Source organism: Momordica charantia, assembly GCF_013281855.1.
Source record: "Momordica charantia cultivar OHB3-1 chromosome 3 unlocalized genomic scaffold, Mcharantia_2.0 BLBB01000003.1, whole genome shotgun sequence".
NCBI lineage: Eukaryota > Viridiplantae > Streptophyta > Magnoliopsida > Cucurbitales > Cucurbitaceae > Momordica > Momordica charantia.
The window spans coordinates 7,308,877-7,329,225 of NW_028275161.1; the positions used below are offsets into that span (position 1 = coordinate 7,308,877).

Here is a 20,349-nt window from a genome sequence, read left to right on the forward strand (position 1 = left end):
TTAAAAAGTTGTGAAGAGACTAACCTTGTGCTTAATTGGGAGAAGTGCCATTTTATGGTACGTGAAGGTATAGTCCAGGTCACAAAATTTCAGAAAAAGGAATCGAGGTTGATAGGTCGATTTTATTGCTAAACTACCCCCTCCCACAACTGTAAAAGGTGCTAGAAGTTTTTTAGGACAAACGGGTTTCTACCGTCGTTTTATACAAGATTTTGCAAAAATTTCTAAACCTTTGTGTCAGTTGTTGGAAGTGGATCGACTGTTTGTTTATGATGAACATTGTTTGAAAGCTTTTGAGACACTTAATAGTGCACTTAGCTTAGCACCTATCATAATTGAACCAGATTGGAACTTGCCATTTGAACTAACGTGTGATGCAAGTGATTTTGCTGTAGGTGTGATATTCGGTCAACGAAAAGGTAAAGTTCTTCATCCTGTTTATTATGCAAGTAAAACCTTGAATATTAGTCAGTTGAACTATATCTGTAACTGAGAAATAACTGTTGGTTGTTGTTTTCGCATCTTATAAGTTTCGTTCATATTTGATTGGGATGAAAGTGATAGTGTTTATGGATCATTCTGCACTTAAATACTTGTTTTCTAAAAAAGAAGCTAAGCCTAGGTTGATTAGATGGATTTTTTTGCTACAAGAGTTTGACTAGAGATAAAAGATAGAAAAGGAACAGAAAACCAAGTAGCGGATCATCTATCTAAGCTAGAGTCTTCTTTGCAGTATGATAGTTGTGAGATTAAATAGCATTTTGTGGATGAGTATTTTTTTAGCTATTTCTGAAGTCCCTTGGTATGCTGACTATGCGAACTATCTGGTGAGCAAAATAATTTCTAATCATTTGAGTAAGCACCAGATAAAGAAGTTCTTTCATGATGTTAGGTTTTATAGATGGGATGAACCTTTCTTGTGTAAACTAGGACCTGATAATATTTTTCGCAGGTCTGTTGCTGAGCATGAACAGAAGGAGATTCTAGAGGCGTGCCACAAATCACCATATGGTGGACATTTTGCTGGACGTAAGACTGCAGCAGAGGTCCTGCAAAGTTGTTTATTTTGGCCGTCCCCATTTCGAGATGCTCACATATTCGCTCAAAGATGTGACCGCTGTCAAAGATCATGTAACTTGACATGGAAGCATGAGATGCCCTTAAACCCAATATTGGAAGTTGAACTTTTCGATGTCTGGGGCATCTACTTCATGGGTCCATTCCCACCTTCATTCGATAAGAATTACATTCTCTTGGCTATTAATTATGTCTCAAAATGGGTTGAGGCTCTGGCCACCCCTACTAACGATGCCAAGGTAGTTTCTCTTTTCTTGCAAAAGTTTATTTTCACTAGATATGGTACACCTAGATTCTTGATTAGTGGTGAGGGTATGCACTTTTTGAATAGGGCAGTAAGTAATTTTCTTAAAAAGTATAACGTTCATCATAAGATTGCTACTGCATATCACCCTCAAACTAATGGACTAGCAGATGTATCAAATAGGGAAAAAAATCAATATTAGAGAAGTCTGTGAATGTGAATAGGAAGGATTGGGCTATTAAACTTGATAATCCATTGTGGGCTTATAGAATTGGATATAAAACCCCGTTAGGCATGACCCCACGTCGCGTTGTTTTTGGTAAAGCATGTCATCTTACGTTAGAATGAGAACATAGAGCATATTGGGCTACGCGAAAACTAAATTTTGATCATGTTGCTGTAGGTGAAGCGAGATTGCTCCAGTTACATGAGTTGGATGAGTTTCGTCAATTTTCTTATAAGAATGTTAAGATATACAAAGAATAAATCAAAAAGTGGCATGATAAAAAGATAATGGATAAGAATTTAGAACCTGGAAACTTAGTTTTGCTATTTAACTCTAGATTAAAGTTGTTTCCAGGTAAGTTTAAGTCTAGATGGTCGGGCGCATTCGTAGTTGAACATGTTTATCCACAGGAGCGGTGGATTTAAAGGGTTCCAAAGGTAATATCTTTAAGGTAAATGGGCATCGGATAAAGAAATATTATGGTGAGTATATTAACATAGGTAGAACCTCTGTACTACTGAAAGACCCATGAGAAAACAGTGGAAACAGTCCCTCGGATAGTTTGGGGGGCGTTTTTATGTAAAATATTTTTTATCAATTTTTTTTTTGCGAAATTTTTACATTTTCTTTAAGGCTTTTTTTGTGTAAATTCCAAATCTAATTTTTATTTTTGCATTTGAATTGTGCAGGATCAAGATCCAACCCTCGTCAAAATTGTGCCAGGTGCAAATTAAGAGAGCAAAAATTGATTTTTGAGTTATGGATTAGGGCTTTCGTGGGCTTTATGTGGGTTATGTTTAAATGGGCTTTGGATTGTTTTTCAGATGAAAAAAGAGGCCCAATTTTTAACCCAATTATGTTTTTAATATGTCTTAAAACATAACACAAAAAGCCCTAGATTTCAAAACACCTCATTCACGATTTTCACCAAGATTTTCTCACTTGTTTTCAAATATTCTCTCAATAAATCTCAAAGTCTCTCTCATCTCTCTCTTTTTCAGCACACTTAGGGTTTATTGGGGGGTTTTTCTTTGTTGATCGTGAAGCAAGATCAAGAGCCATGGCAGGTTCATCTTCCTCCAAGCCACACGACAAAGAGAAGAAGAAGAAGAAGAAGAAGAAAGTGTTATTGCCTCCACCAACTAAACCAGGTATAATTCTTCTTGAACCTCCTAGGATTTCTCATGAAAAGCTAGTTTTTGATCATAGGGAACAAAGAAGAAAATATGAGGAAGCTATAAAAATGAACCCTAGGACAAATCTAGTCATATGTGGTACAAATTCTTAAAAAATCAATATGAAATCTAATGAGGATAGGGTTAAGAAAGAAGGTTTTAGTGAGAAGAAATTAGGAGGAGTTAGTAAAGTCTATCTTCGGAAAAATCAATCTTTAGAGGAAAAAGGTGTTGTTTAGACGAGGAAATTGCTAAACTTCATGAGAGAGCGTAGATATTTAATAAAAATAACGAAATTAGAGATAAAGAGAATGAGAGAATTTATGCGAAAATTGAGGAACTAAACATAAAATGACAAGAATTCATGGAAAACTCGAAGAAAGTGAGTGAGGAGATTCAACTTGAGTTAAATAGCATGAGCATATGTCGTAGGATGAATTTTCCAAGATAACCCCGTTTCCGAGTTTTTAGAACTGTCTATCCCTCCCCCTCTTTCCACTATTGTTACTGTGCATGTTGAAAGACAAGAACAGGTTAGTGGGGATTCAGAACACGACACAAAGCCCTTGGAGCATTCAGATTCAGCAATGGTCGAAATTCAGTGCCAAATTGCGCCTGCCGCAATTATGGATGAGACTCCACTAGCCACTCTACAAGGTATTTTGTCTCAATCTTTTCCAGATCCTATCTTGACTAAAAAGCCCCTAGTTTTTTATGATTCAGAACAGGAAAGGACAACGCCGAAAATTGCCGAAATTTTGGTGGCGTTGAATGAAACAAGGGGAGAGGATCCATTGGAGGATGATGGAAATAGTGGGGTAGCACAAAGACAATTGAATGTTGATGGAGAGGATGAAAATCTTGGAGAATTACCCCAAGAAGTGCATGGAGATGAGTTTGAAGAGGAGGAAGACAATAACGATGTCTCTTAATATGAAGTGATAGTACGAAGTCCGATGCACGAATTACAGCAAGATGATGAGGAGCCCCTACACAAGAGAGAGAAGGAACATCTGGTCCTATGGATGTCCCTAGTGAGGCTACGGAGGAATGATCTTCATCTTCTTCACAAGGTAAGACCCCTTATTTGTCGAGTTTGAATGTTTCTGACCCAAATTTTGTTGTTACTGCAGAAACTTCGGATGAGGAGGTGAGTTTGACCAAAGTGGTGAATAAAACACAGAAGAAGAAGAAAGTAGCAGAAATTGCGCCTGGTGCAATTTCTAGGCTTAGGACCCAAGCCGTTGTAGCACTTTTGGCTGCCCAAAAAGAAGCCGAGGCTGGTCCATCTAAAAAAGCCAAGAGGGGCTAGGGTGAAAAGGAGGGCAGAAGAGCCACTTGAGGAGGCCAATGAAGAGGAGCCTGATTCTACCGAACAAACACCATCAATAGTAAAAAGGGTGAGATTGGAGGTGCGAAGGCCCAACTTCACAGCATGTGAAATCATACTTGAGAGGGGTGTTGATGAAGCACAAGAGCCGATGCTGGAATATGTTAGGAGGAGGCTTGTGGAGAATGGTTGGGAGACGTTGTTTGCCCCTACTACACGTGTATCAGAGGCCTTGGTGAAAGATTTTTACACTACTATCAACCCGAAACCAAGGGGATGTAGTGAGAGTATGAGGTAAAGTAGTAAAATTCTTGCCTTCCATTATTAATACTCACTGTGGTTTGTTGGATGTTTTTAATGCCATAGGTAATGAGATTTTGGTGCATCCATTGGACGAGCAAGTGGAGGAGGCGCATAGGCTTATTTGTAGACCACATAAAACATGAACCGTCTCAACCACGGGGAAGCGTTCCTTCAAGCCCCTTGACATCAATGAGCAAGCGACGGTTTGGACGTATGTGGTGAAGAACCGATTGATACCCACTTCTCACGATTCCTCAATTAAGTGCAATAGGGCGATAATGGTATACATCCTCATGAAAGGCATTGAGTTCAACTTTTGGGAGCTCATTAGAACGAGATTCGGAGTTGTTTGGAGAAAATGGTAGGTCCAATTGTTTTTCCTGGACTAATTACTGAGCTATGCTTGGAGGCGAGAGTAGAAGCCGATGATGCGAATGTAGTAACTCCCAAGAAGCCGGTCACAAACCTAAGGAGAGTTTGAGGGTATTCCATTGTTCGAGAGGAAGATTCTCCCATTACCGCCGTGGATCTCGAGACCCGAGGGGTGGTGACTAGGTAGCAATATGATGAGCTACGACACAAGTACGAGCTTCTTTTGGCTACTCAACGTGCCACTTGTGCTTTCCTCAAGAAGATATATGGTGATGAAGCACCTTCATTCCTCGATTAGCTTGCGATCGATTCCACCGGCGATGAGTATTCCGATGATGAATAGGGGAGTATCTCCCTCTCTTTGCTTTGATATTTGGATCTTGATTTCATATGTTAGGTTGTGTAGTTTAGGTTGTTTAGATTAGTTGGCATGTTAGGTTGTGTAGGTTGTTTTTATTCTTTTAGTTTGCATGATATGTTGTTTAAGCTTAATTTTTGTTTAGTTGTTGGGATGTTGTGCTGTTAGGAATGTTTATAAAGTGTGTTTTTGCATATGTTTAAAGTTCAAGCTTGCATGCTTCCTTGTTCTAGCTACTAGCTTGTCTTTAGCTTTTCCAATGCATATTTTCTAACCTCCCAACATATTCATCTTTTTAATGAAATGCTTTTCTTTGTTTTTGTTTTTGTATCATGTCGATGAGGATTCTTAACGGCATGAATATGTTATATTTCATAGTTTTATGATCAAGTCATAAGTCATTTTCCATGTTTTTTTTATTTAGTTATAAAATTGTGTTCTTCTTCTTTTTGTTTGGAAACAATAACTTTTTCATTGCTCTGGAAGTCCATGTCCTTTTTGTGCCAAAATTTTGCATATCAAAATTTCTTTCCCCAGTGAGGACATTGTTTCTTTTAAGTTTGAGGGGGACGGTGTGTATCTTTTTTGTTTTAAGAAAGAAAATGCTTTCTACATTTCAAAAAAGAGTCAACACGAAAATGCAAGTAATAAAAGAGTCATATGCAATAACATTTTTTCGAAAGAAAGAGTATGAAATAAAGAGTCTAAAAGAAGAAAAACAAAAATTCAAAAGAAATAGTCTTGAGAAAAAATAAGAGTGGGGAAAAGAAAAATAAAAGTGAGAGTAAGAAAAGAGTGGTAAGAAACATGAGAGGAAAGAAAACGCACTTAGTTTTTCACAAGTCCCACTATAGACATTCATTTTCTTTAAATGAGTGGCGTTAGCATCTTGGAGGGTAGTAGTCTACATATTAAGGTGACTTCGTGAAAAGCATTGTCGCCACCTAACGAGATTCTATGAGTGGCTATGGTTTTAAACCAATGTTAGTGTGTTGAGAACCTCAGGGGCTAGTTGCCGGTCCACTTGATGTAAAACTTTTTGAATCAAAACGAAAGTGTGCATATTCCTTGGTTTTGTAAAAGAGTTTTGTGTTTTAGAAAAGAAGATGATTTATAATCATTTTTATTTTCAAAACAAAGGATGGTTTATGGTTCGTTGGCTTGAAAGTAAAGTTAGGACGTTTAGCTTGTGGAGCCTTTCCTGAGACATATATGGTTCATTAACTTAGAACATTTGGATTGTTGATCATTCATATTTCTAGCATGTTGATTGTTTTAGATTTGTTGTTGTTGTTCTTGCTTGAGGACAAGCAAATGGTTAAGTTTGGGGGTGCGTAAGGGTTGACTTTTTACTGCAGAAACATGTGTTGGTAGCCCTGTTTGACCATGTTTTTTACACCTTTCCCATTTCTATTTGCCAAACAAGACCATATATTCTTATAGTAGAACATGCATAGATTATTTCTATATAAAAGTCAAACTATGATACTTTAGGAAAAATATGAGATAAATACGGTCGAAGTTGGAAGAAAATAACAGAATTATGTTTTTGTAGAATTGCGCCCGGTGCATTTTTGGAGGACAAAATGTCAAAACACACGTTTTGAATAATGAAGGGCAAGAAGGACCTTTTGAGCTCAACCGTGTGACTACAAAGAATAAATACCCACTCCCTCGGATTAAAGATTTATTTGACCAGCTTCAAGGCGCTAGTGTTTTCTCAAAGATTGATTTGAGGTCAGGCTATCACCAGTTGAAGATTAAAGCTTGTGACATCCAAAAGACTGCATTTAGAACACGTTATGGCCATTATGAGTTCTTGGTCATGCCTTTTGGATTGAGTAATGCTCCAGCTGTCTTTATGGATTTGATGAATAGGGTATTCAATAATTTCTTGGATAAATTTATCATTGTCTTCATTGATGACATCTTAGTTTAGTCCAAGACAAAACTTGAGCATGAGTCGCACTTAAGACAAGTATTAGAGGTTTTACGGGAGAATAAACTCTATGCTAAATTTAAGAAGTGCGAGTTTTGGCTTAAGAGCATTGCCTTTCTAGGACATGTGGTGTCCAAAAAGGGGATCTCGGTGGATCCAAGCAAAATTGAGGCGGTTATGAATTGGCCACGACCCACCAATGTACGGGAAATTCGAAGTTTTCTTGGCTTGGCTGGCTATTATAGAAGGTTCGTGGAAGGTTTTTCTAAGATTTCATCTCATTTGACTCAGCTAACAAGAAAGAATGCACGTTTTCAATGGTCAGAAGATTGTGAGCAATGTTTTCAAGAATTGAAGAAGAGACTTGTTACTGCTCCAGTTTTAACTGTTCCTAGTGGGGACTCAGGTTTTGTGGTTTACAGTGACGCGTCAAGAAATGGTCTAGGTTGTGTACTTATGCAAAGTGGTAAAGTTATTGCCTATGCTTCACGACAACTCAAAAACCCTGAACAAAATTACCCTACTCATGACTTAGAGTTAGCAGCAGTTGTGTTTGCTTTAAAAATTTGGAGGCATTCCTTGTATGGTGCTCATTGTGAGATTTTCACCGACCATAAGAGCTTAAAATATTTCTTCACTCAGAAGGAATTGAATATGCGTCAACGACGTTGGTTGGAGTTAGTTAAAGATTATGATTGCACTATTAGCTACCATCCTGGTAAGGCTAATGTGGTGGCAGATGCCTTAAGTAGAAAGTCTTCAGGTTACTCAGCAGCCTTACTCACAACTTAAGAGCATTTAATTAAAGATTTTGAGAAGTTAGCGATTGATGTGACTACAGAGAGTCTATCATCATTGTTGGCTAGCTTGGTGGTTGAACCATCTTTAATTAGCAGGATCAAGCATGCTCAAGTTTCAAATCCAGCTTTGAAGAAGATTGTCGATGATGTTAGAAAAATCTAAACAAGTTGACTTTTCAGTGTCATGTGATGGAGTTTTATGGTTTGGTGATTGCCTTTGCGTACCAAATGACCAGATTATTAAGAAGGAGATCATGACTGAAGCTCATAATACTCCATACTCGATTCACCCTGGGAGTTCAAAAATGTACCAAGACCTCCGAAGAACTTATTGGTGGATAGGAATGAAGCGAGATGTTGCCGACTTTGTTAGTCATTGTCTAACATGCCAACGGGTAAAAATTGAACATCAAAGACCATCGGGACACCTCCAACCGTTGGTTATACCTGAGTGGAAATGGGAGAGTGTCTCAATGGATTTTGTGACTGGGTTACCTAAGACACAACATGGTTTTGAGACTGTGTGGGTCATTGTTGACCGTTTAACTAAATCAGCTCACTTTTTACCGGGTAAGTCTACTTACAGAGCAAAAAAATGGGTTCAAATTTATGTCAAGGAAATAGTTCGACTACATGGTATACCGATCTCTATAGTCTTGGATAGAGATCCCAAGTTTACCTCCAAGTTTTGGAGAAGTTTGCATAAGGCTATGGGCACGAGACTTGACTTCAGTACTGCTTTTCACCTGCAGACCGATGGCCAAACAGAGAGGACAATTCAAACATTAGAAGCTATGCTTCGAGCTTGTATTCAAGGGAGTTGGGAGAAACATCTGCATTTAATTGAATTTTCTTATAATAATAGCTATCAAGCAACCATTGGAATGACACTCTTCGAGGCTCTTCATGGACAAAAATGCAGGTCACCTGTCAATTGGAGTGAAGTTGTAGAGAATTTAATTTTGGGACCAGAATTAGTGCAGAAGACAAACGAGTCCATTAACTTAATCAAACAGAGAATGGAGACAGCCCAGAGTCGTCAAAAAAGTTATGCTGACCTTAGAAGAAAAGAATTGAACTTTGAGGTTGGAGACATGATATTTCTGAAAGTTTCACCATTAAAAGGCATTTTAAGATTTGGAAGAAAAGGAAAGCTTAGTCCAAGATTTATTGGACCTTTTGAAATTTTAGAAAAGGTGGGTGTTGTAGCATATCGCTTGGCCTTACCACCTGCCTTAGATCGAATCCACAATACTTTCCATGTTTCAATGCTTCGGAAGTATATTGCAGATGCATCACATGTGCTAAGCTACGAACCACTCCAAATAAAAGAAAACCTAACTTATGACGAGATTCCAATTCAAATTTTGGACAAGAAGGATCGAGTTTTACGCAATAAAACCATTCCTCTTGTAAAAGTTTTATGGAGGAACCATTCATCTGAAGAAGCTACTTGGGAAATTGAAAAGGACATGATAGATAGATATCCTGAATTATTCGTTTAGCAAGATATGTAAATTTCGAGGACGAAATTTCTTTTTAGGTGGGGTGTTTGTAACAACCGAATATATATATATATATATATAAATTATTATTTTTATTTAGTTGTTTTCTTTATTTTCTCAAAAAAAATATATATATGTTGGGTTTTATGTCCTAAAACTCGTAGTTTGAAAATGACAAATATACTTTTATCATTCAATAAAGTTGTTATTGAAGGTTTTAATCAATAAGTAGTTATTGATCCAATAAAATGTTCTTACTATATCTAAATCCAATAAAATAAAGGATCATAGACTGTTACCTAAGACTCAAACTCTATGTAAGAGACATAAATATGGATCAAGTTTGAGTTAACAATCTAAATGGTCTATAGTATAGGAATAAGATTGAGCGCCTTATTCTGGGGACACTATGGATGCGGCCCACTTTGTAGCTAGTACAAACGATGTGATCCTAATTCGTTCATGTGAAGACATGCGAGTGGGGGTGTCCCGTGCAAAGAGTTTGCATAAGACCGGACCATGAGATAGTCACTTTTACTTTATAACACCGTTTACTGTTTGAAACTGACTATCTCAACTTTGATGGCCTAGGTAACTCGATCTTAATCCTGAGCTAACTATGAACTTCTGTTTACTCGGGATTATCCTTAGATATGCATGGGTGAGAGTAGCTCAACAGCGCTGGCTGAATAAGCCTCCCATTTCAGGGGTAAGACCCGGTAGATAGTTAGGGACATAGGGTGTAAGAAGGAATTCACTTCTACCCAATTTTGGGATAGTAGAGAGGTTGTTCTCTTAAGGGCTGAATCCAGATCTTGAACAATTGGCGCCACCCTCATCAAAAGGTTTGAGAGGATTTTTTGATTTGATAGTTGGACTACAAATCATTGTTCATCAAAGGATTAGTGGAACTTAAGGAACAAGAGGTAATTACAGGGGTAAAGCGATATTTTGACCCAGCTGTAATTACGAACAACCTGTGAAGGGTCGACTTACCGATCATGGTTATATCAAATGGACATAATATATCTACAGTGAGGAGAGTGCAGCTACGGGCTTTAGTGAAGTGACCGCGTAGTTAACGATTGTTGGTTAACTAGGTTAAAGAGTTTAACCGGTTAATCTCGGATCGTTGGAGCTCATGATCTGTAGGTCCATAAGGTCCCCTGGCTAGCTCATATAGGAATAAACTTGGAATAATTTGAACGAATAATTCAAATCGTACGAATTAGGTTAATCATATGAAATATGATTAAGTAATTGATATATGATATCAATTTGAGAAATTTGGACAAAATATTTAAATAGGATTTAAATATTAAAATTATGAATGCGGATTCATAATCGGAGGCATGGATTTCATCAAACATCGGATTTTGGAAAAAGTCAAATAGTTGATTTTGACCAGAGAAAGTCAAAGGTTGACTAAAGTAGATTAAAATAATGTTTTTAACCAAATTGGTGGAAAATTCCACTAACTCGTTGAGTAGAACATTTAAATAATCTCAAAAATCCACTTTTTGACACTTAGCCATGCATGCATAAGTGGAATGTGTGTTGTAAGTTTTTTGTGAACTTAAACATGCATTTTGACACTTAGCCATGCCATACATGAGTGAAATGTGTGTTGTAAGCTTTTGGTGAACTTAGACATGCATTTTGACACTTAGCCATGCCATGCATGAGTGGAATGTGTGTTGTAAGCTTTTGGTGAACTTAGACATGCATTTTGACACTTAGTCATGCCATGCATGAGTGGAATATGTGTTGTAAGCTTTTGATGAACTTTGACATGCAAGAGTTGCATGTAATTTGCCTATTTAAGAAGGCTTTTGTTTAAACATGAAATTCTCTTGGAACCTTTGGCCATTTGATGTGTTTTCAAAAAGCTTACATAACTCCTTTTAGCTCCACTTTTCTCTAATTTTTTCCTTCTATAAAAAGAGTCTCACCACTCTATTCCAAGCCTTGAGAATAGCTAGGAAGATCTCTTGGTGGTCCTTCATTGGAGCTATTTGAAGATTTTTGAAAAGCTACAAAGGCTTGTATTTTTCTCTACTTATCTCTAAGCATCATAATGTATGATCATGCATGTTTAATCCTAGGTTGTATTATGCATCTAGATTGTTATTTCGATTCTTGCTCACTTCCGCTACGCATGTATGTATTTTTTCCATCAATATATATATAAATTTTTGTTTTAAAAATTATTTTTAAAAGATAATTTGTTCTTAGATTTTGAAAAAAAAAAATAAAAAGAAAGAGTTTTATTAAATCTTTATGTTTTTATTATCCTTTTTAAATAAGGATTCATTACGGTTTGATATAAAAGCTCTTAAACCCTAGGTTTTATTTTCTTAAACTGTTAGACCTAGTTTTCTCTCAAAGAGAAAAAGAAAAGAAAAGAAGAAGAGTTTTGGTATTTTCTCTTAAAGATCGGTAAGATTTTCTTCCTCATTGTTTTAGTTTATTTTTCTTGATTTGTAGTTCTTTAATTCAGTTTATTGGGATTATTGATCATTCATATTTCTAGCATGTTGATTGTTTTATATTTGTTGTTGTTGTTCTTGCTTGAGGACAAGCAAATGGTTAAGTTTGGGGGTGCGTAAGGGTTGACTTTTTACTGCAGAAACATGTGTCGATAGCCCTGTTTGACCACGTTTTTACACCTTTCCCATTACTATTTGCCAAACAAGACCATATATTTTTATAGTAGAACATGCATAGATTATTTCTATATAAAAGTCAAACTATGATACTTTAGGAAAAATATGAGATAAATACGGTCAAAGTTGGAAGAAAATAACAGAATTATGTTTTTGTAGAATTGCGCCCGGTGCATTTTTGGAGGACAAAATGTCAAAACACACGTTTTGAATAATGAAGGGTAAGGAGGACCTTTCCCACATGTTCAAAACCGTGAGTCCAAGTCTAAGTGAGGTGGTTAGGTGAATTTCAACTCATTTCCACCTAAAATGGAGGGGAGTTTCAACCAACCAATGGTGCTATAAAAGCACGTCATCCCTACATCAGCAAAACATTCCTTCCAACCTTCATTTCATCTTCTCTTAGATGCTCCCTAGTTGTAGAACACGTTTTTAGGGTTTATATTTATGTTCTAGTTGTTAATTTCTTTGTTTTTCATGTTTTACCTTTCGTATTGCTTTTAATTCAAGTTCTTAATTCCATTCTTTGTTCATTATGTTCTTTTAAAGTTCTTTAGCAAGTTTCAACTCCTCTCACGCTCGAGATAGAAGAGGGTCAAGCTATAACTCATTGTACGGCTTATTTATTCATTTAAATTCAATGAAAAATATTTTCTTTATGTTTTCGTGCATTTACTTTCATTTAATTATGTTCTAAATTAGTTATCAACCTCCTTGTGGAATGCCTTAGTCAAATGATTTGATTTTCAACATGCTCAAGATTTTGCCGAAATTGCACCTGACACTTTTTTGGGTTGGTTTCTAAAAACATCTCTTTACGTCCTCTTTCTATTTGGCCAGTGGGAACTTTATTTATACACCAAAGCCTAACATTGGGAAATGTGAGTTAGGTAAAATAATACGAAACCAACATGGGATGTGACTTAGGAATTAGCACATAAAACATGGGCATAGACATAGGCCCTCTGACCCATAATGCAAATGAGTTGGTAGATATTCTCTAGGATCGTAATCACACATAGGCCTATGCTTGTAGGTTACCCTAGCATCTGCAGCAAGCAAAAACGGTAGTGAAAGAGTAGAACTCAAATCCCAAGAATAGTCGGGAATTACGCCTGGTGCATTTTTCCAACATAGTGTGCTTTCCATGTTTTGCATCAAAACTAAGGTAGGAGGCAAAGATGTTGAGTTTTATTAAATTGCTTGTTAGTTAAAACCGCACACAACAACATTTCATCACATTTTTCTTCCTAAATCACAGATGCATAATTGATCCATTCACTTCTTAAAAACTGTTTTGAAATGCAATAAGTCCATAAGGATTCGACCTTGGATTACTTATGAGTCTTACTTGTGACCGTGTGCGCTTGCACAAGTCTCTAATCTTTTTAAAGGTAGATAAAGTCCCAACATGATAACTATCAATTAGAGAGTTTTTTATGGGCTATTTGGGATATTTTGTGTGTGGAAATGTGAGGGTCCTAATCAATAAACCTAAGAAAATGTGAGAATTATTTTAGTGGGCCCCAAGGTACTATCATTCTTAAATTTTTAATGATTTGTGCTAAATTATCGATGGTTTATGCAGGAATGATTGAAATCAGCTAACGACGAGGGGAGTGCTCCCAAGGTCGTGGGGATTACGCTGGAGCGTTGAAAAAGAAGCGTTAATGATATAGTCACCCGGATACCCTAGAGCGTATGACAGTGGAGTAACTCATTGAACATAAATTGTTACCGTGTCCGTACAGCCTCGAAGGGGTGCCCTAAATTTTAAGGACCCGGTATATAAGGAAAAGATGCCCTAGCCGAAAAAGGAGGAGACATTTTTTATTCATTTTGCGTAACTTCAATTTCAGGGAACATTCCCCCATTGGCATCAATGGTTTTCAAAGAAGAATGAGCTAAAGAGTGGTCTGTCTTGGTCGTGGGTCACGCTGTACACCTGAGGAAGCAACTTATTCTCTATCATCTTCATTAACAATGAATTCCTCTTATGTCTTGTAACAACCGAAATATATATATATATATTTAAACTATTATTTTTATTTAGTTGTTTTCTTTATTTTCTAAAAAAAAATATAAATTTTTGTTTTAAAAATTATTTTTAAAAGATAATTTGTTCTTAGAATGAAAAACAAATAAAAAGAAAGAGTTTTATTAAATCTTTATCTTTTTATTATCCCTTTTAAATAAGGATTCATTACGATTTGTTATAAAAGCTCTTAAACCCTAGGTTTTATTTTCTTAAACTATTAGACCTAGTTTTCTCTCAAAGAGAAAAAGAAAAGAAAAGAAGAATAGTTTTTCTATTTTCTCTCAAAGATCGGTAAGATTTTCTTCCTCATTGTTTTAGTTTATTTTTCTTGATTTTTAGTTCTTTCATTCAGTTTATTAAGAAAAGTTTTGAGGTCTTTGTTTTTTAGAATAAAAGATTTTAAGGACTTTTTACCCTAAAAATTTTCCAGAATTTTTTGTTTGAATTTTTTTGTTTATAAGACTGTTTTTGGGCTATTTTGAGGCTCTTTTTACATGTTTACCTTTTGTATCCTATAAATTATAGTTTGTTGTTATGATTTTTACATGAAAAATTATATGTTTTTACCAAATTTTAAAGGTTTTCTATAAAGTTTTCAGATCTGATTTTTCTATAAAAATCAATAAATTGTTAATTGTCTTATGGAAAATTCTTGGAAGTTTTATTTTATAAAACAGACAATTTTTTAGATTTAAAATCCCAAAATTTTCAATTGTTTAGAAGGTTTTTAAGTTGGTTTTATTGAGAAACTTTTTGTAAATTTAGTTCGTATTGATTTATATCGATTCTTGTAATTTTAAAGGTTATTATGGTGGATTTTAGAGGCTTTTTAACCTAGTTTTCAAATCTGGTTTTGTAGCCCCAAATCCATACTTTCCTAATTATTTTGCATAAAAAAGTGTTTTGAATGGGAAAATTGGGTAGATAATATTTGAGTTAGTAATTGGTTGAATTTTAAATCCTTGGATAGGATTTAAGAATTGATTTTGGATATTGGTTGTTTCTAGGCCTCTAAGTTGACAACTACCAAGGAAGAAGTTAATTAGATTCGTAGGATTTCTGAAAGAGGTAAGTAATTTGTCATATCCCTTCGAAAAAGTATTGTAAGTGATTTACCGTATCATTCGAAAAGTATTGTAAGTAATTTGTCATATCCCTTCGAAAAGTATTGTAAGTGATTTACCGTATCCCTTCGAAAAATGTTGTAACTGATTTGCCATATCTTTTCCAAAACTAAAATGTATTTTGGATTTGATACGACGATTTGAAATTGATATCTTGCATATGAAATTCAAGTTTTATTATGGATTTGAAAACTAATTTGGCAATTGAAATTATGTTTATTTGCAAAGTATTTGAAGTATTCTTAAATGATTTGATAAAGTTTTGTTTAAATTTATTTGAAGGTTTGAAATTGATATTTTGTTTATTTGTGAAATATTTGAAATCATGTTTTGGAGGATTGATAAAGTTTATTTTAAATTATTTCAATGTTTTGAATTAATTTAATATTGAAAGTAAGTATTTGTTTTGCATTTTATTTGAAAGATATTTTGATTGATTTGATAGGGCTATCCGGATATGCCATGATTTTGTTTTTAGGAACGTTTTGCTTATTTGGGGTAGTAGCCTAATTTGGAATTAATGGATTTCTGTTCTGGCTTATTTGTGCGAAGGCACTTTTGTGGTTTGGCATTCCTTGGAAATGAAAATTCATCTGTGTGTTATTCACTCACATGGCCTCACACTTAAGTAACTCTGTTCTGGTCGATATTATTTCGACAACTCTGTTCTGATTGATAGTAATTCGACAACTCTGATAGAAGCTTCTGATTGATTTGGTGTTACCGATGCGTAACCACATATGTTTCGTATGCTACCCAAATAATGCAACATTCCACTCTGATTTTGAAAGTATGAATGAATGTAAGATTTTTTGAATGCTTGAATGATTTAATTATTCAAAAGTTCGAAAGTTGTACCAAGTGTTTTAGAATGAACTTTGAAAGTTTTGATTGAAAGAAAGTTTGTTTTGAAGGATTTGAAGTTTGATCGAATTAAAGTTTGTTTTGAAAGAATGAAACTTTGTCTTAATTGACTGGAAATTTTATCTTATTTGAAGTCTTTGTTTTCGAAAATCTAGTTTATTTTTTAAAGTTTTGAAAATTGTACTAAATATTTTTAAAGGACTTTAAAAGTTTTGATTTGTTCGTATTTTTGTTTACGAATGTTTTGAAAGGAAAATGAATTTTGAAATTCGATATGAATATTTCTTATTGAGTAATTTTGTACTCATTTTTTTTCTGTTTTCTAATTGTTTTCAGATTAAGGTTCAAGTGACTGCTCAGATAGTTATTGAGGAATAGTGTTCTGGCATGAGGAGTTGAAATCTTTAGTATTTTCCATTGTTTTTAGCTTATGAGAACTTAGTTAGTTATGGTAGTTATTCCTTGGCTTTATTATAGTGTAGGTTTTTTTGTGTCAAAGTTGGACTTGTCCTTATCTTTTGTCATAGTATCGTATTAAATAAAGAAGTCTTCCGTTAATTTAATGTTTAGTTGGTTACGCTTCCGCATTTTGTGAGAATGACCGTATTGGAAAATACGGGTTGTTACATGTCTTTTCCATTTATTTTCTCTTTTTCATTAGGAACTAAACACCCACCTTCGGGGGGGGTTTAAGCTTGTTGTAATATTCATGTTTGTTATGTTTTACAACTTTTAAAGCTGATTTAGTAGAAATGTGTTTTTCCATCTCAGTTAAATTATGTGGCCAACTTGGTTAGTGTGTTAGCTCACTTGAGGCTTGGGAGAGTTCTTGTTGAGTGGATTTACTTCTGTTGGTTGTAGTTCTCTCTTCGTGAAATGAGAAGGTGAATACTGAAGGATGAGGTTCACCCTATAGCGCCTATAGATCGCTTGGATTGCTTGTTTAAAACATGTGAGAAGTTGAGTTAAAGTACGTGTTGGGTATCTCGGGAGAGAGTCGTGTATATCTTGGCAAAAAAGTGTTTTAAAGTAATTTTAGATAGCTTCTTGGAGAAAAGCAGCAAGTGGAACTCCACTCTCCGATTACTAACAAATCATAATCTCACATCATTTATGTGTTTTGTGGGTGGATCCTCTTGAGTGTGTGTAACGACCCAGAAATTTCCACACACCTCTAGGTCACAAGAACTACCCAACTAATCAGTTTTAAACCCCGATTACAACCTGCCAACTTCCTATGCACATAAACTTAAAAAATCAAGCTCCAAACCTCATCAAATTAACGATAAACCAATCTCATGGAAAAAACATGCAACAACATTCGTGAACTACTTTACAAGGCAAGATTATTATTCAATCTAAATGAATCTAAACAAATGGAAAAAAGTTCAAATAGGCACCTAACCCGGAGCATAACTAACAACAAGGGAAAAATCTTTCAATTATTCAAAGGTACATAAATCGTTTATTGGCCACAACATAAGCCCTAACCAATGGATTTGACTAAATAGGAAAAACTAAGCAGCCTATAGTCCTCGCTTGTCAGGTCTCCTCCGTCCCATCACCATGGTCACCCTCGAGTCCTTCACCTGAAACAATCATTGTAGAAGGGGGGGGGGGTGAGTATATACAATATACTCCGTAAGTAGCCCTTACCAAGCACACACCAACATCATGCTCATAACCATAAAGGAAACATACATCGTCATGCTCGATCATTACAGTATGAGAACAACCATAGACATGCTCTACTAATACATTATACATTCAGCCATAAACATACTCTATAAGACCCGATGATAACCACAATCATATAAAAACAATTATCGTCCACCTGATTCCCTAACACCTCAAGTAAAGCTATGTTCACCTCAGTTATTCGAGCTCTTTGAAACCATTCTCTTGGTAGTGTCGACCCCTGACCTTTTATACCCAGAGCCCCGACACTAGTGCATCGACCCTCGACCATTTATACCCGAGGCCCCGATGTCTTACAATCTATTGGCCCTTGACCATTTGTACCCAAGGCCCCAATAGTTCTCCTTTCAAAAGACTCCTCGCATCGACCCCCGACCATTTATACCCGAGGCCCCGACGCTCATCTTTATCCAATATTGGCGTATCGACCCCTGGCGATTTATACCCGAGGCCTCAATACCCAATTAGTGATGTATCAGCCCCGACCATTTATACCCGAGGCCCTGACACTCACCCATTCGCTTCATAACTTTCATAATTCCACATAACATTTCTAGTGTCCAACCAAGATGTCCGTACTACTTTCCTAATAGCACCAACCACCACAACGCCCATCAACAACAACACCACTAGTATGATTTCAATGCATCTCTCAGCTTACCAACACAATTCAGCATGCTTCCATAACATAAACATCATTCTAATAGCAAAACAATAAACCAAACATGCTTTCACAACATACCAAATCTTAACAACAGCGCCATAGTGAGTTTAGTCATAACAGAGCATAGTCAACAAATTGCAAACGATTGGAGCCCAACACAATTCATCCAAACATTTAACATCCAACGTCCATATTCCATAAGCACTACTAGATATAATAAAACTCATGAGACACGTCAAACACTTCATACAAATTCAGACAACAAACATTTCCAAAATAAATTCACCTTAACGAACATTCCCTACATTCATACATCATTCTACAACAGATCTCAGCAGTTCAACAATACAAAATTCCCACTATTATCACCGACGGACATTCAACACTAACCAGGCATACAAAACAACATAAACAAGAGTTACACTACACAACCACGTATCAGAACCAATATTAAGCATCATAAAAAAAACACATCGGCGACCAAATAACAAGCATCAACGCACGCACCCGCCCCTGTGCTACTTACTACCAAAAAGTCCTAAAGCTCCTAAGCTTGTCAACACTTCCTACAAGGAAAAAGTACGATTCGAGGTTAGTAGCCAATTGGAAACATTTAAATAATACTGAACCCAAATTTAGGTGTGTTGTTACCTAATAACTCACACTAGAGCCTCTTGGGTTAGAAGTGGGTCGACGCCGATGATGTTCTAGATCCAAATTTCGACTTCGAATGGCCTTAGGCTTGCTGGAACGATGTCAAAAACTGATGGGTAACATAGATTTGGGTCCGATTGAAGGTGGTTCAATGCCGACCCAATGCCGTAAGGAGTGGGTATCAAGAATCAAGCTTCGGTTATGAGTGGGTAATCGTCTAACGTTGCCGGAGGGGCTGGATAACACCAAACCGAGGAAAGGAAACGTCAAGAAGCTTGCTGGCGTCGCAGATCTGGGCGCGGGGTCACCGGAGGAACGACGTCGGATGTTGCTGCCGCTGTCCGGTTCTGCTCGGAATGCGTCGCCGCCGTGGAGAGGGCCCGCCGGGCTTGCGCACGTCGCCGGAGGTAGCAGCAGAGGCGTTCGGTTCTGCTCGGAACGCGTCGTCGCCGTGGGGCCCGTGCGTCGTGCGCCGCCGCGAGCTGCTGTAGGAGGACGCCGGCGTGGAGGAGCTGCTGCTGCTGTACCGCTTCGCTAGAGAAGAAGGCCACTGGCTGGACAAGAAAAAGGAGGAGAAGCTTGGGGGGGCTGTCGGCTAGGGATGGGGAAGAAACAAAGGGAGGGAAAAGAGAAGAAGAAAAGTGTTAGGGTTTTTCCCTTTTTGGTTTTGATTTAAAACAATTTTCCCATTAAGCCCAATCATCCAAGCCCAAATAAGGAGAAGTCCATTCCCTCAATCCAAGACTCAACATCCCAAGCTCGGTTAATATTCATTTAATTGGATTGTTAGAGCCTGATAATTAACGATAAATTAAATTAACATTCACTTTGAAATTTAAATGAAAATAAAATCTCCTGATTCGAGACTAGCTAACCTGAGGGACTCGAGGCGTTACAGTGTGATTCGAAATTTTATCTGTCGTTTGCTTATTCTCTTTTATGTATTTTAAATTTAGCAAAACAAATCAACGCATCTTTTATTTTTTTACTTTTTGTATTTCGAAGTTACTGAGAATATTTATAACCTATTTCTCTGAGGAGACGTCCTTGTTAATGTACTACAATGGATAAATTAGTGTATACTTGCACTATATTTCCTGGATGTGAGGGAACCGAACAAGATTTTGGCCACACTGATCACGCTGCGTTGAAATATTTGTTGATTAAGAAAGATGCCAAACCGAGATTCATTAGATGAATTTTATTCCTGCAAGAATTTGATGTGGAAATTAGAGATAAAAATGGTTCAGAAAATTTGGTGGCTGACCATTTGTCTAGAATTGTGGAACGAGAAGAGGGAACAGAAGCTGTA

The 20,349-nt window shown here is 36.4% G+C and overlaps 2 long non-coding RNA genes across 3 annotated transcripts; one reads left to right on the forward strand and one right to left on the reverse strand.

Moving 5' to 3' along the window:
- The first annotated feature begins 11,195 nt into the window (after window positions 1-11,195).
- LOC148212269 (uncharacterized) lies at window positions 11,196-14,005 on the forward strand. Of its 2 annotated transcripts, none has more exons than XR_015789826.1 (3): window positions 11,196-11,374; window positions 12,155-12,607; window positions 13,584-14,005. It is a non-coding gene; the product is annotated as an uncharacterized LOC148212269 (long non-coding RNA). The 2 variants fall into 2 exon arrangements; XR_015789827.1 differs by having other exon boundaries at window positions 11,196-11,370.
- A 3,466-nt stretch (window positions 14,006-17,471) lies between these two features.
- On the reverse strand, window positions 17,472-19,636 carry LOC148212270 (uncharacterized). The gene is made up of 3 exons (XR_015789969.1): window positions 19,035-19,636; window positions 18,910-18,949; window positions 17,472-17,610 (listed from the first exon to the last, which is right to left on the reverse strand). It is a non-coding gene; the product is annotated as an uncharacterized LOC148212270 (long non-coding RNA).
- Window positions 19,637-20,349: the final 713 nt, after the last annotated feature.